The sequence below is a fragment of the Pogoniulus pusillus genome, chromosome 12 (assembly GCF_015220805.1).
Source record: "Pogoniulus pusillus isolate bPogPus1 chromosome 12, bPogPus1.pri, whole genome shotgun sequence".
NCBI lineage: Eukaryota > Metazoa > Chordata > Aves > Piciformes > Lybiidae > Pogoniulus > Pogoniulus pusillus.
In genome coordinates this window covers 23,658,376-23,674,572 of record NC_087275.1, presented here as the reverse complement: position 1 = coordinate 23,674,572, position 16,197 = coordinate 23,658,376, and positions in this window count along the sequence as shown.

Here is a 16,197-nt window from a genome sequence, read left to right as displayed (position 1 = left end):
AATATAGTGGGAGCATGTAATTGAAAGCTTTCCTGAGTCTTCTAACTGTATCAGCTGCTCTGAAGAAGGATACATCCTCTCCTCACTGCTCCTGAAATAGCCAAGGAATCTGATAATTAGATCACTGTTGAATCACAATGTACTCTATGGACAAAATGGATTAATTGTCAGAGGTACTCAAATACTTGCCAATTTTATGTGGCTAAATTAAACTGACAGGCCCACTGCATCCGCTGGTGCTTGTGCTGCAGTGCTTCTCACGAGTCAGTCTCACCACGCTGTAAGAAGGAGGTCAGCCTTACCAGGAAACTGAGAATCAAAGCAGTAAAGCAAGGGGCCAAGTGCTCCTCTAAGAGAGTGACCCCATAGTTGCTCTTGTAGTGCAAACATCAACTTCCTTTCCTGATAACCTGGGGAGCTGGGAGTGATGTGGGAACTAACAGCTGGCTCACAGCCTCTGTACTTGCTTTGGAAGTCATTACACTTTAAGTAATCGCTCCTTGGGAATCAAAGTTCTTCATGGAAGATAAATCTCACAGTGGTCATAAGGGTTTATAGGAAGTGCTTTCTTCTACTGCTGGTCTGGTCTTCAGTTTAACATCAGAGATGATGCAGCCTGGGGGTTTATTTTGCTGTGGTATCTCGGGGAATGGAGGCAAGTTTCAGTGCATCCTGCAGTGCAAGACAGCATTCCTGTAATGAGCAGCAAATAAAGAATCCTGCACCACACTGCTGCGTTTTCTGGCATAGGCTGTGCCGTGGATTATGTATGTCTTAACAAGATGTAAGTGTCAGGACATCTCTGAGACTTTGTGTATATCTGCTTGAGAAAATGTACTCAGAGAATGTCTGCCTGATAACCACAGCACTGATCACTCTTCTAGGGCTTTTTTTAAGTCAGTGGAGACTCTCCCTAGGATGCACTAGGGGTCAAATAATGCTTCTGGTTCTCATACTAGAGGCTCACTCCCATGTATAGAAAGGATCATACTGCTTTGATCAATTCTTTTAAGGGTACAGCTTTGGGTTTGATTTTTCTTAATTCAAGCCAAAATGGGCAGGCTGTAGACATCACATACAGATTCATCCCTTCCTCAAGTTGCAGTTCTTCAGCTGAAGGCCTTGGATCAGAAGTGGAAGTTGCAGCAATGGAAATGGTTAAGAGCAGGCTAGATGAAGACTTGTGAAGAATCACATGACTATCATAGCCAATGCTTAGGAACAGGGAATAAGTTTCCACATGAATGGTCCAATTGGAAATCCATTTTTTTGTTGTTCTTTGTTTTTTTGCTGATGCACAGTTTCCTAGTTCTCCTGGCTGTTGAGTGGCTTTCCTTTTACAGGTGCTTTGTGAGTACAGATTACTTATGTGGTAGGTTTGCATCCATCAGTGTTTAAGCAGAGTGTTAAATTGCCAGACGTGGGTTTGGGGACCACTGCTATGTGTTTGTGCCATTTGTCCCACTGACTTAAAGCCATTTGGTTTTCTTCTCTCTTCCCTGACTCTGCTAAGCCCAGAAATGTTTATCTTCCTCCGAGTCCCAAAAATCTGACCTCATTCTTCCTTTTTCCCCCCAAGCTCTTTGGCCACCATATGCAACCTCTAACTGGTATGGCTGCTTTCTCTAAAGTCAGAAGCTTCCTTTGATGTCTCTGCTCCCAGAGGCCTGTTTCTACTGTCTAACCCTTTTGCCTCCAGTAGACTTTTCATATTGTGAAGGTGTCCTTTAGGGTTGGGTCTGACTATGGCTGCAGTGCTTTTCAGGGTGGTAAATCCATGCCTCCAGATGAAGAATTTGCAGGGCTGCTCATAAGTAATAGGTCCTGTCTGAGCTGCAGAAAGGTGGCTGCTCAAGGTTTTTCTCAGCAGAATCATTACTGCAGGCTCTTTAAACATAGCTCCTTTGGGTCATTGAACTCTTTTAACCCAGAACAGTAGCTGGCAGTACTGTAAATGGATATGACTGCCAAATTTGCATGTAAGACCTCAAAAACTGCTCTATGAACTGCTCGGTATCTGAATTCTGGTCAGCTCAGGAGATGATTGATGTAGCTGTATGTTGAGAAGGGGTTTTTTTTAACTTACTTTTTCAGTAGTATAAAAACACCAGGATGCAGTGACTGAATAACCTCCAAAATGAGGAAGAAGCTAGTTTTTATTTGCATGTTATGTTTACTTTTCTTTGCCAGAACATGCTGTATTATGAAAATTGGACCTGGATAGGACTATTTTTTCCTTTCCCAAGGAATCTTACAACCATAGACTCTAATTTTTTTCCCCTCCATACCATATGGAGCATACAATCAAAGCAGCATTGTCTTTCACGTTACATTAACTCTACGTTGTTCAATAACTTCTGACTGTTTGCTGTATTGGTCCTTTTATTAAAATAACTTTCATTTTGAAATCCAGTTCTCCAAATCTGCTTTGTGAGAATGCCTGAGACTGAACCACTTCTCACAGTGGTCCTACTTTACAAATGTTTTTTTGGAAGTATCAGTATTTCCTACAAGCTGCAAAGCACTTTAGTTGCACCATTCTTGAGAGGGTCAGTTGTCATTACCTATCAGTGTGTGACACCATTTGTTGTGTTGTAGCATGACTTGGAGTTTGCACCACACATCATCACTTCAGCCTCGGGTGCTGCAGCTTTGGGGCAAGCGTGTGGGTGCCATCTGACAACAAAAACTTGGCAGCTAGGCTGGTTCATTCCAGTGAGCAGCACCTGGGCTGCCAGTGGTTTTGCTTTGTTATTTACTCTATTGTTGTGCATATTCATTTTGCAAAGTTGGCTTGATTTACACAAGCACCTCAGCAGCCTTTGTGTTAGATATCTAATTTATATCCAATTTATGGCCCTGTTGTGCTCTCAGAAACGTAGAGAAAATGTCAGTTGGATATTTTTAAACTGGATGTTTAAATGCGAGGTTCATTTGTCTCCTTTTGTGTGCTGTGCAGGACTGATTCTGTTGAGGTCTACACCAGAGTTAGGTCATCTTATTAATGCTCTTGCAATGCACTTTTCCAAGCACAGAGGAGACAGCTGAGGCAGTATTTCTGAAGCATCCTGACTCTTGGCATAGCTTACTGCTGTTTCCTAAGTGGGGAGAAAGTTAGGTCAGCAGCTCTTATCTCTTCTGATTTGGTGTTCCCTTTGGGCAGCTGAAGACAGTCCTTTCTCTGCTGCTTCATGGGGCTTAGCTGAAGGGTGGGTCTCCTTTAAGCCTTGAAGATAGCAGTGGTTAGTAGCAGTCTTGTAAATAAAGTTTTTATTTGGTCTACCACCAGTTATGGAGGACTATGTTTTGTTGTCTGAAAAACAGAGCAACTTAGCCTTGCTGCGGTAAGCTGTGGCATAGGCTTTGTCCTCTGAGGTCAGTAGCAAAATGGGAATGGGATCAAAGCTTTAGATCTTCATGATCTGTTGTGCTTTAAATCCTCCCACACCTTTAAATCCTGGTCTGCATCCTGATCCTGAGGCTGTGTGGTGTGGGGAGTGAGGCTGGGAACAGAGGAGACACTGGCTGCTGAGGGAGGTAGGTAGGAGATATGGCAACTCTGTATGTTAGTGCCAGGGCAAACTGGCTGCTGACACTCACAGGCTGGCAGGAGGATGTGCTTGATCAGCTTTGTGGGTAGAGAAAACATCCTGGATTAGGTAGTGCTGGCAAAAGCCACAGTGAGAAATATACTGTGAGACTGAAGTGTTGGATGCAAGTCTTTCCTGAGCTTTCCATGCAGAGCTTCCCAGAGTCCTCCCATCTCAGGAGCTGTATACTACATTTTTCCTTTGACTATGTTTATATAGCACTGAATAGATCCTCTTTCACTACAGAAACTTTTGTTTGCTTCCCATTAAGGAAGTCATTTAACTGTTTAACTTGTGGGTGACCTGTGCTATCCCTCGTTCCTGTTGTCCTTGCTAAATGTCAGATTTGTGTTCCCTTGCAGTGAGAGACAAGGGAAGGCTTGTGGCTGTAGGAGACACCTTCCACCCAGCTGGATCTAACCTGTGGTTCTGCCCACAGAAACACACCTGGAGCAGGTTGTGCTTTTCTCTTTCTCCCAGAAAAAAGTTTTCACTGTGTTCCATAGGGATCACTGAGGGGTCCTTGAAGTGCAGGCCTGGAATAGTATTGGGCATGGGAGAACAAGCAAAGCAGCAGCTAAAATGAAGGTACTGATGAATCCGATTTCTGTTGAGTTTGTATGTTGTGTCACCAGTGACTTTCAGAGCACATTTTCAAGTGTATTGGGCAGCTTGCCTGCAGTGTAATAGAGTATTAATAAAGGACAAGACAGGAGGGAACAATGTTCAGATTTTTCCAGATGAAACTGGAAAAGAAGCAGATAAGGATTAAGGAAATGGTGGTTTCAGTGCAGTAGAGAAGGCTGCCAGGCTTAGCACGGCAATTGCTTGTTGGCAAAAGTGGAGTACGTTAACATGTGCATTAATAACATGTATATATTCATATTATAACTAACATTAATATATAATGAATAATTACTTAACAATTACTATATAATTAATTTAATAATATATTAATGTATTATATAAACATGTATACATATATACCAATATGTATATTAGTAATATTTCCATCCCACATTGCTTCAAATTTCTATAGTCTAACTGGTACATGATGCACGTTTGCATTGTGCAGTGCCAGTAAACCAGGATAAGAAAGAACCAGGCTCACCTTAGCTGACTTAAATAATGTAAAACTCCTTTCCTTTAGTGGGGAGCACTAAAAATCCCAGAGATGGTGTTCTAGTCTCTTTTACATGATGAAAAAGTAATTCAGTTTCTAACGCAGTGCAGCCGCTAGCGAGAGAGATTTATGCTTCAGGTTCTAACATTAACTTAGCTCAGTACCTCCTCATCTAGCTCAGAGAGCTCCATATCCCCTGACTGTGCTGATTTGACCAAAAATGCTGTTCTTTGAGTGCTGTAATGCTCCCTGCCCCATAATCTGGTGTAGCAGTCCCAGTTACAGACCTGCTAGTAAAGATACTTGCTGTAAGCAGACCTTCTTTCTTTTAAAGGCAAGGAGTGTGTACAGGAGGGTTGGGAAGCATTTACCTACCCAGCGCTTTAGGCACTTGGCTCACAGGTGCAGACTAATCCTCTGGGCAGCACCTGCTGCTGGTCACATGAAAGCTGCTCTGCAGAACCCCCCGCCTGGCTGTACTGCTCAGCCCACTGCTTGGAGAACTGATCCTGTTCCATCTTGACACCTGTAGATGAGAGACTGCATATGCTGCTGCTTTTGAAACTTGGTACTTAAACAGTGTAGGAGTCTTTCCTTTTTAACTGGTGATGATTCAATTTAAGTGGTGATAATTCAGATTACCTTGGACAAGGCTTTCACTCTTCTGTTCCAGCTGTCATGTTTTGGGTGTGTCGTGCTGTGTTATGTCTTTTACAGCTGCTCATGTGTTCCTGTGTATTTTAATGGACTGAAGCAAGCAGAGAGGAAATCTGAAGTTCTGAGTGCACAGAGATGTAAGACACAGGACTGCACAGGTCAGAGTCCAAACTTCTTTCATCTGTTTCATCATCTCTCACTTACTTTGTTCCCAGGTGCTCTGATTTAACAGCCCACGCCTCCTGCTTGAACTCTTTCTGGACCATCATTCACACCTTGTCCCACCTTGTTACATGTAGGATATGCCTCCTTTTCACGATTTATTTCCTTTACCCAAATAGGATCATCCCTCCAGGGCGTGTCACGGTGTGGCATTGCACACCTCTAGCAGTGGACTTGCAGGATAACATAAAACCTGCTTGGGAACACAGGCCCCATCCGTAATGTCCTGCAGGCTTTTGTTCAATGTTTGTACAGCATCTAGCAGAGCAAAGTCTCATCTGAATTGCTGTGTAAATACACAGGATTACTCATGAGAGCAGGAAGGATCAGCTCCATAATTCACACAGATTGATGCTAATGAGAGCTTCTTAGGGAGGATGCTTCACAGCAGTCTCTTAGGTCTGCTTTTCTTATGGTCTCCCTAAAGAGACAGACAACCTGTGGGCTTTGAGAGTGTGGTTGGCAAACTGTATTCAGACATTACAGGTCTCATCTGATGAAATTACTCTCTGAGGGGGATAAACCAAGCAGTGTTGTATGTTTTGCTTTAGGAAATTTGGAGATTAGCTAAGTCTGTGTTTTAAACCTCCTCCATAACCAGACTCCAGCTGTGACAGTCCTGGGATCGATACCCTCTTGCTCTAAGCTGCAATGCCAAAATAGAAACAGGGTTTTTCCTGGACAGGCTTTGTCCTGAGATGATCTCTCAGTTTGTGAATGTGTTCTGACTTGGCAAAACCCCAGCTGTTTGAAACATTCAATGTGACAGCTGTGAAGCTGTGCACACTGTGGTCTGGTGACTGACCCAAAGAGTAACAAGTGCCCTCTACAGAATGACGCAGCCAGCACTTGCATCAGGTCTGGCAGCTCCAGCCGTGCTGGTTTGTGAGCACATCACCCCTCACCTTTCACAGCTGAGAGATGGAGGTGCAGCAGCATTTGTCATGAGTTAGAGAAGCAGAAGACGCCAGATGAAAAGCAGAGGTCATAAAACCCATTGGCAGCCTGGGAATGCATTGGTGATTGCACTGCAGTCTTCTGTGTGCAAGACAGAAGTAGAATACATCTACGTGTAGCTTTACAGGGGCAGAGTGCCCCAGTGACTTTCTTAGGCTGTAAACTTCAGATCTGATCACGGTGTCAATTTACAGGTAAAGAACCAAGTATTTGGACTGCAAAGAGTTGTTAGCAATTTGCCATGCAGCCCATTTGTGTAAATCTGAATGCAAGACATTGCTGTCGATGGAAGAGAAAGGCCAGCACTTAGAACAAGCTGTGCAATAATGCATCTATGGCATCACAAGTTAGGCAGATGAGAAGCAGCTATTTGGAGGAAATTTCTGTAAGCTTCTTGCTGGTTACTGTAGACAGTAGAGTGCTGTAGAATTGTGTGTATCGTTTGTCCAGGAGGCAGTCTCTGCTCTGCCTCTGGTTTAAGTTAGTATACAGCACTACAGATCCTGTGCCAAGATAGTTGGGTACTAATGATGTCTCTTCTTTAGACATGCTTACCTGCAACTTTTCACTTATCCTTTCCTCTGGACATGTATGTCCCAGGAGAAAGCACTGTGTTTTCCAGGCTTGTCAGTGGATTAAAGTTGGCAAGAAAGTTAAAACCCAGTTAGTTTTTTTAGCTAGCTTGTGGTATATAAAGGAACTTTTGAAGTGTTTCTTTTCCTCTCCAAATGTGGGATGTCAGATAGACTATTTCCTGTCTTTCCTCTCTTAAGAGTATGGTGTGGGAGGTCTCAAGAGTATGAAATTGATTTTCCTTAATCAAAAAGAGTCTTGGAGCTTTCATAGAGACATATTTTCTTCTCAAGAGTTCTCAAACATTTGAGCATCATTGGAATTAATAATACAGAAGTTTTACAGGATATGAATAAATCACTTCTTTTTCTTTCCATCAAGTAACACATTGGTGACAGAGCCTCTGTTGAGAGATCTTGTAGACTTTTCAGGAAATAACAGCATTAAACCCAGATTGAATTTACGGCATTTGAAAAAGAGCACTGGGAAAACATACCTCAAATACGTAAGTGTTGCTACTAAACACAAAAAAAGTCTATGTGCATGAAGTGTCTTCTGTTCTTGGAGACCTCAGTTGTATTTGGTAAATATATTCAGTTACTAGTGGTAACTTGGAAGACACTTAAGTGCAGGGAAGAGAAGGAGGGGGTGGCAAAACAGCAGCCTGACAAGGGGATGCAGCTGTGCAATCATGCATTGGCTGGTTGAAGCTGCGGTGCAGCAGCTGAGGGATGAGTTAAAGCTCTGGTAGCTCACAGCACAGTTTGTTTTTTCTTAGTTTTGAATCCCACACTTTGAGTATGTTTTTGCTTTATTGTGTTAATGGCTTCAGTACCCAGCAGTTTGTGTGTGTATCTTAATCAGGCATCAGGATGTTGTCTATGTCATCCATCAGACAGCAACCATATGCAAACACACTGCTGCATTCTCACTCACCTGAAGAGGTTTTTGCTTTGCAAAATGTGAAGTCAGGGGTATGTTCTGAACTGGGCCCTAAAGGGGTTGGTTGAGACACAAATAGATGTTGTTTGCTTTACAGTTAGATCAAGCTTATGCTGCATTACCATGCAAACATTAAGACCTGTATTTCCAGCACAGTCACTCACCTCTCATACATAGATCCTGTCAAGTCATGGAGAAGGAAAATCAACAATGCCCAAAATAAATAAAGCAGTACACTTGCATGTACTGCAAATATATCACATCTGGCTTATTACTTGCATCTCTTCTTAGGCAACTCCTCCCTATCAATAAAATGTCCTTATGATTTCAAAGTGGAAAGCTCAGCAGTTTCTGATGCAAAAATGACAGCAGCAGAGTGGTGATTTACACCACCCACAGATCAAGTTCGAAGGCTTTATTCACATGCTGCAAGGCTGTTTGCACAAAGCTTTGCTCAATTTGGTGCATGGGAAATCTGGTGATGCAACAATTTAGTTGTATTATGAAATGAAAAAGCATTCTAAAGACTGAAGGCATTAAGTGTTCTTTGCATGCTGCTGTGTTACATTCATAAAATACCCAAATCTGGCTCTAATGGGCTGTAAATGAACTCATGTTGAAAAATAAGTAAGACCACAGATAGCTTGAGACAAAGCTTTCCAGGTTCCTTGTAAAGGCTTCATACTAGTTAGCAAAGCTAGTCCCAGAGAGCACATAACAGGCTTTATGCTAGACCCTGCAGATGCTGGGACAGGACTTTTGTCTTTTGTAGTACCAGTGTTTACAGCAGCTATGGGCTTGGGTGTTAAGAGACACAAGACTTGCAGTGAAAGCAAGGTTAATGGTCTAGTTTAGAAGAGAAGATGAGATTGTTACTACCAAGAAGCTAGGAAGTCACAGCTGTGTGGGCTGCATTCTGTCCTTACTTGGCTTCAGGGATTTATGTGGTTTTATTCTATGACTCAGGGTTGTTTTTACAGCATTTGCGTCACCCAGAAAAGTTGAATCTGCATAAGACCCAGCATGTTCCGGGAGAGAATATTTTGTTCTGTAATGTGAACTCACTAACAGATGCTGACAGCTTTCCTGTTTTGCCCTTTTATTTGTTTATTTGCGTTGTTATTACTGTCATTCAGCATGAAATGCAAAATGTCTCAGTGCTATCACAGAATCAACCAGGTTGGAAGAGACCACCAAGATCATCCTGCCCAACCTATCACCCAGCCCTGTCTAGTCAACTAGACCGTGGCACTAAGTGCTTCATCCAGTCTTTTCTTGAACACTTCCAGGGATGGTGACTCCACCACCTCCCTGGGCAGCCCATTCCAATGGGAAATCACTCTCTCTGGGAAGAACTTTCTCCTAACATCCAGCCTAGACCTCCTTTGGCACAACTTGAGACTGTGGTTGTGTGCATGCAGTATGAGGGAAAATCCTAACACTTAGAGAATCATTTGACAAATCAGCAATAGTGAGTTTAATTTCTTAAGAAAGTTGTGAGATTTTTAGTTAGCCTCCTTCAGCCTCCGTTCGTAGGTAGAAAAAAACAGCCTGTGTATGAGGGAGGTAATGTAACTATCCACTTCTGTTCCACCCAGATCTGGCCATTCTATTTCACTTGCAGAGCCTCACCCACAGGTGCCACAAATTAGTCACTACCCTGAAGTGTAAATGCTTGTTTTTCCACCCAGGAAGGTTTTCAGAAGATTTGGCACATAATGTTGTCAGGAGACGGCAGAGCTGAAAGTAGGCGATCTCAGGCACTGGTTTGAAGATGCAATAAATCCAAGCAAATCTGAATTTAGGGCTTTGAAGGCTGGATTGAAAATGCTGCAGCCCTCTGGTGCAAAGTGCTGATCCAACAGTGTCTCTACTATGCCTGTTCAGACATGTTCAACTATTTCTGAGAAGTTATTTTTGTGCTGGCAGGCTTTATGAGAGATCAGGTGATGTCTGCCCATACAGCTCTGCATTCCTGTGAGGCTGGAAATGATTTCTCTTCCTGCAGCTGGCATGGAGCTGTCATGAAAGTATGATACTGACATAAACATCGCTCTGGCTAATTAGACAGAAATGAGGTTGTGTGCCTGCACCCACAGATAATGCAGTGTGGGATTTATTAATGGCCATGGAAGAACTTCAACTTCTCATCCACTGCTTAGGCTTGAGAAAAAAATTGGATGCAACTGAAATCCCAAGCTAAATGATTTTTCTCTTTTTCCAAGTGTCTTGCATGTGTCCAAAGGAGAGACACTTGCATTTTACACCCACTCTGCTGGAGAGCCCTGGTGTTGGACTTTGCTTGTTTGGCTCTGAGCTTAGGCAGCAGGGTGCATCATAACCCTGTGAGTCACTTCTGTAAAGGAAACTGCCTTCTCTCTCACCTAGTTATCTTTTACTTTTCTTCTTTATTGTATGTTTTTTTAACAACTAAATTTTGTCAGTGGTCTGCTTTTGGCTTTTGCTTTTCATAGAATCATAGAATCAACCAGGTTGGAAGAGATCTCCAAGATAATCTAGTCCAACCTATCTCCCAGGTCTATCCACTCAACTAGGCCATGGCACTAAGTGCCTCATCCATGTTTTTTTTTAACACCTCCAGGGATGGTGACTCCACCACCTCCCTGGGCAGCCCATTCCAATGGCAAATCACTCTATCTGGGAACAACTTCCTCCTAGTATCAACACCTCCTCTGGCACAACTTGAGACTGTGTCCCCTTGTTCTGTTGCTGGTTGCTGGGGAGAAGAGACCAACCCCCACCTGGCTACAGTCTCCCTTCAGGTAGTTGCAGACAGCAATGAGGTCCCCCCGAGTGTCCTCTTCTCCAGGCTGTACGCTCCCAGCTCCCTCAGCCTCTCCTCACAGGGCTGTGTCCCATGCTTCTCACCATCTTCATTGCCCTTTTCTGGACACATTGCAACATCTCAACATCTCTCTTGAATTGAGGAGCCCAGAACCAGACACAGTACTCAAGGTGTGGCCTGACCAGTGTTGAGTAGAGGGGAAGAATAACCTCCCTTCATTCACTCAAGTCTCGTGAAGAAAAAAAGGCTGAGGCTAAGCGAGGTATGGCCATCTCAGACTGCAGCCTGGGAGGGGAAGGCACTGCACTAATCAGCTCTCGTTTCCTCTTCTTGTGTCCAGAGGAGGAGAAATTGAAAGCGAGGTGACGACCAGACAGCTCATTTACGGAATGCCAGCAGAACTGGTCACTCTGCAAACTCTCAGCGATTTAAGTCCCCCATTTAGTTAATTTGTCCTCTAGAAATGATGAGCTCACATTAGAGCTGAATTGGCTGTTAATTTTCCATTTGATAATTAGTGCTCTGGTCAGGCTTTCTTGCCTCCCGTCAGATCTGTTCAAAAGCAGGCACTCAGGGCTCTTGCTTTGGCTTTCTGTTCATCTTGCCATTTCCAATTTTAGGTGTGGGAAGCCAGGCTGTCCTGTAGTCTGATAGTGCCAAAGGGGCCTCCGGGAGAGCTGCTTCCCTCCCCCTTTCTGCTGTGGACTTCCCATGTGTCTGGAAGAGAGGAAACACACAAAAGAACCTACTCCAAAAATTAATCGCGGTGCAAAACTTTGACCTTTACAGTTTCTGCTTCGCTGTGCGCAAAGTCTCTGGGCCTCGTATTTTTTATCTGCCTGAGCGTTTGTCAGGCACAGGCACGGGGCCAGGGCAGAGCGTCCTTGAGAGGGGCTGCTGAGGCGAGAGCCGCAGGCGAGGGCTTGCACCGTGGATGGGGGAGTGTTCTTGGGATCTGGTCTTGGCTCCTGAGGCCGCTTCTGCGTTTCACCTACAGACTGGCTCAATGCGAAATGCAGAAGCTGCTCAGGAAACAGATTGCGATGCTTCCCCTCCACCATCCGCCCCGGATGCCTCTGCAAATCCCGCTCTGCTTTCGGTGCGTTTCCGCCTGCCGGCAGCCCGCCGGGGCAACTGATCTCGCTGCACAGTGCCCTGGTTTCGACAGGAGGTGGGGGTAGTGCCTTTGGCATGGAGGCGTGCTGGCACAACGCTCCCGATGGGAAGGCACAAAACACTTAGGGATCCTGTTTGTCAGCTCAGGAAGCTGCCGGCTGTACAAGCCTTGGGCGCTGTCGCTTGCGTTAACTACAGCGGTGTGCACGGAGCGGTTTGTCTCCGCACGCTCCCAGGGGAGCGGCGGCAAACACCATCCTCTGCCTCGCCTGCGGACAGAGGTCGGAGCGCTTGCCAGAGAAGCTGCACCCTCCTCGGAGAGCAGCTGCAGGACTGGACTCTGTACATCGAATCAGGTGGAGAAGGGGAAGGTCTGCGAGCAGTGCCCCAGCGACACCTGATGGAGCGTTTTCGGGCTGGGCTGCTCGGTCGTGCGCCAGCCTGGCGGAGGAGAGGCAAAGTCTCAGCAGAGCTTTGCACGGAAAGGCAGCACGCGTGTTCAGTGCTTGCATCGGTGCAGTGCTTGGATCTCCCTAAGTGGCTGCCTGAGCCTCAAGCCTCTCAAAACACCTCGGTGGATAAAACATTTAGGGCCGGAGCCTTGAGGCTATTTCAGCGTCTGTGCTGCTGAGGTCCCCTGGCTGATGCCTGATTCTTTTTAGGTCTTTAAAGTGTGAACAAAGCCACCTAAACACAGTTACTAGAGCCTAGCACAGCCCCAAAGCTGTGAGGGTGTCTCAGACAGGGTGTGTTCGACTGGGCTTTGTTGGCACAAGCCAACCTTACTGCACCACGCTACTACTCTGGTTGCCCTGCAGATGCTATTGTTGGTCTGGTTAGAAGGGACCTGTGTGTACTTTTCTTTCCCACACCCTGTGACAAGGCCTGATGCTGCAGCCCTTCAGCTCAGGCAACACTCAGACAGTTGTAGCACTGGTGGGATCCCTCAGCCTCCACAGGATGATCTGTCAATGGCACCTACTGAGAGCCTACCCTAAATAACAGACTGGGAGCATCTCAGCTTGCTGCTTTTGTTTGCCACTTGCACAGTCTGCTCTTTGCTTTGCAGATTTAAAATTACAGCTCCATGAAGGCTCCTGTTTTAAGGGCAAGATAAGCATTTCCCTTGCATTGGTGAGGCCACTGCTCTGGAGAGAGAGAGACTGTGGACAGGCTGCTGCTGGGTGCACTCGAGTGGCTTGCTGTGAATGCTCATCGAGTACCAAGGAGGGTGAGTATGTGTTTTGGATGACCTGAAGGTGCTGCCAGGTACTGGGATAAGGAATGAAACAACCATGCTGCCCCTTCCGTAACCCACAGGCTCATGAGCCAAATGTGTCCCTTCAGGACAACCCGGTGAGTCTCAAAGGAGACATGTGAAAGCACTGCCTAAATGAAAGGGCAGTAATAACCATGGTGAGACATTCTAGGTAGAAGACAGGGGGTTGTGAGGGCTGTGGTGTCTTGCAGGGCCCTGATGTTGTTTATTTTTAGTGCTGAATGTCTAGCCCTACACATTTCCCACAGCTTGGCTTGGTAACTGCGCTTCTGCAGCATCTCCCACCCTCTACTCTGTGTGTGGTGTTTACCTCCCCATTTGTATTTCATTTCCTGCCACACACGGAGAGCAGATGTTCTCAGCTATAACTCACATTGGCCATGGGAGCTCAACCAACTTGTTGCAACATACTTCTTGTAGCACAGCTTTCCTGGCCAGTGCAGAGAGTTTCCCCTACTTGTCTGCAGGCTCCTGTAAACCCCCTGCGACCTCCACAGCATTCCTAGAAAAGGCCAGGTGATTTGCAGGCTGCAGCTTTGCTGCTGCTAGACTAGCAGGAGTAGAACTTTTCTCTGCACATTGCCAGCTGGGACAGGGCTTGGGACTCAGCACCAGTCTTGTCTATTTGCTGTGCTGCAGAGGATCTCTTTCCTCTGTCACTGCCAATCTGAAGCCTCAGAAAAAGCTGTTGTGCCCCTTCTCCATCAGGTACTGCGGTCTTCTGCAGCTGTCAGGAAACAAAGCCTTTTGCATGAGCAGAAGTGCTATACTTCTGCGATCCATAAATACACCCCACTGTGGGATATTTGCTGTCTTTGCCTGTAACATGGCCATGGGGGCTTTTTTGGTGATGTCCAGAATTTGTATAGGGGAGGAGGAGTCAGCAGTCTGTAAAATCACATGTAGGGAACAAGTGGGAGGCAGAATATGCCTGTGTAAATGTGTGCATATCTTCAGCAGTGGCTGTTCCCCTTCCACTCCCAAGCTATCGGCTTTAATCATCTTAGACCAGTGCAAAACCTGTACATATGTGTCTGAGTAGCTGCATTACTGTAGCTGGAGGATCTGTCCCCCTCGCAGATGAACTTGGCTGGGGCTCGGGGAAAGCAGCGTGGCAGGTGGCTGCCATCAACTGCACTGGCTACTCCCAGGACAGCTCCCAGCCCCAGTGGCTGCACTCCAGTGCACCCTGGAAGGATGCTTGGTTTCTTATCAGTGCACTCCATGTTTGGGGTCCCTGAGGTTGTTTGTCATTGGCCCATGACACATCTTTCTTAGTGGTACTAAACATGCTATTCAGGTGCGCTGTACCATGCAGGGAAGCTTTTACTCACACAGCTTCTAGAAGGAGCACTGGACACTTTTCTTATGCCCCTTTCCTTTGCTAGGAGAGGGCACGGGTGAAAAGTGTGTATGTGGCTATTAGTACTGCAATGTTAGCTTGAAGTAGGACTATTCAGTAGCACTGAATACATTGCCATAACCTGCTGAGGAAGGCATGAGAAGTTCATTTAACACATCTTTCAGAGCATCTGTAAGTGCATACTGTTCTAACCTCCTGTTTAGTGTGCTGATTACTGTGTTATTGAAAGTTTAATCCTGATTTGATGTTTGGATTCTTTCCTATCTGCCAGCATCTTTGACAGACAACAGGATTATCCTTTTGGATGTGTTACCAGGTAATTACAGTTGCTTGGCATGATGGAGTGCTCCTTGTTACTTAGCATTGAGAAGTGTTAGTCTGGTAGGGGAAAGTACCATGATAATAGAGTGAAAATCACACTGCAGTACAGCTGCAGCCCTCTGAAGCGCTCAGTCCAGGAGTACCAGGGCTTGTAGTTCATTCTCCCTAAGTATCTCACCTGGCTACAGAAGTGCCTGAGTTAAGTGTAGACAGGTAAGTGATAAACCTGCCTCAAATGTTGACACTGTGCGGTGGGGAGAAGGTGGCACTGATTTTCTCACTAGAGGGGAGGTAAATAAGCTGTATCAAGACCTGGGAGGGCTGTGGTTTTGATAACCTACTGTGTGTTGGGCATTTATTGCAGACAGGCTGTTTCAAAAGGTGTTTGCAGTGCTGTGCTTTAAGTTTGTTGTGCAGTGGCCATAGATGCCTATTATTAGGGTTAATGGATTCTCTGGCCACTAAGGGTGAATTAAGCAGGGCTGACTGGGATGTGTCCTTGTGTACCCTGCAGCCTTCCCATTCCATCACAGTGGACTACAAGTAGTCACTGCCTCGGGAAGTAGCCTGCAAATGGCATGGTGTGAGCAGTTAGGCAGGAGACAAGAAGTGTCCTACTTATTATACAGGATAGAAATGACTCTGCAGATGCCAAAATGCCTGGAGCAGGGCAGCTGTTCAGCTGCTACTAAAAGCAGCAGGAGGCTGAACTCTCCCTGGCTGAGTGTGCCCACACCACTGGCACCCATTGGATCAGCTTGAGCAGGGAGGGCAGATATGCTGGTGTGGGTGCTGCTAGTCTTGTCTTTCCCTGTCTGTTAGTGAGATATGCAAGCAGTAGCTGTCTGCTCACTGCATGCTGGGCAAAATTAGAGATGCAAAGCAGCATGGTGAGCTGAGGGCTGCTTGAGGGCAGAAGCAAGGGCAGAGCTCCCCATACCCCACAGGAAACTATGAGTGATGCAGCCCCCATTCTGGCCTTGCCGTCAGGGTCTCATCCCAAAAATGAGATGTCTGAGTTTGGTCAGCCAATGTGAGGAAAAGAAAAATGTAACAGAGGCCAAGAGTCAGAGTGCAGATGTGGGAGACAGAGATTGAAGTTCCTCTTCAGCTTTAGTTAACACAGAGCTGAGGTGAGTCCCCGGCCGCAGCACTGCAGGGCAGCCAGGCTGTGCCTTTATAGCTGAAGATGTTACTGTGATTAGCAGAGTGAGACATCAAACTGCATCCATGGGATGGGCTGAGACA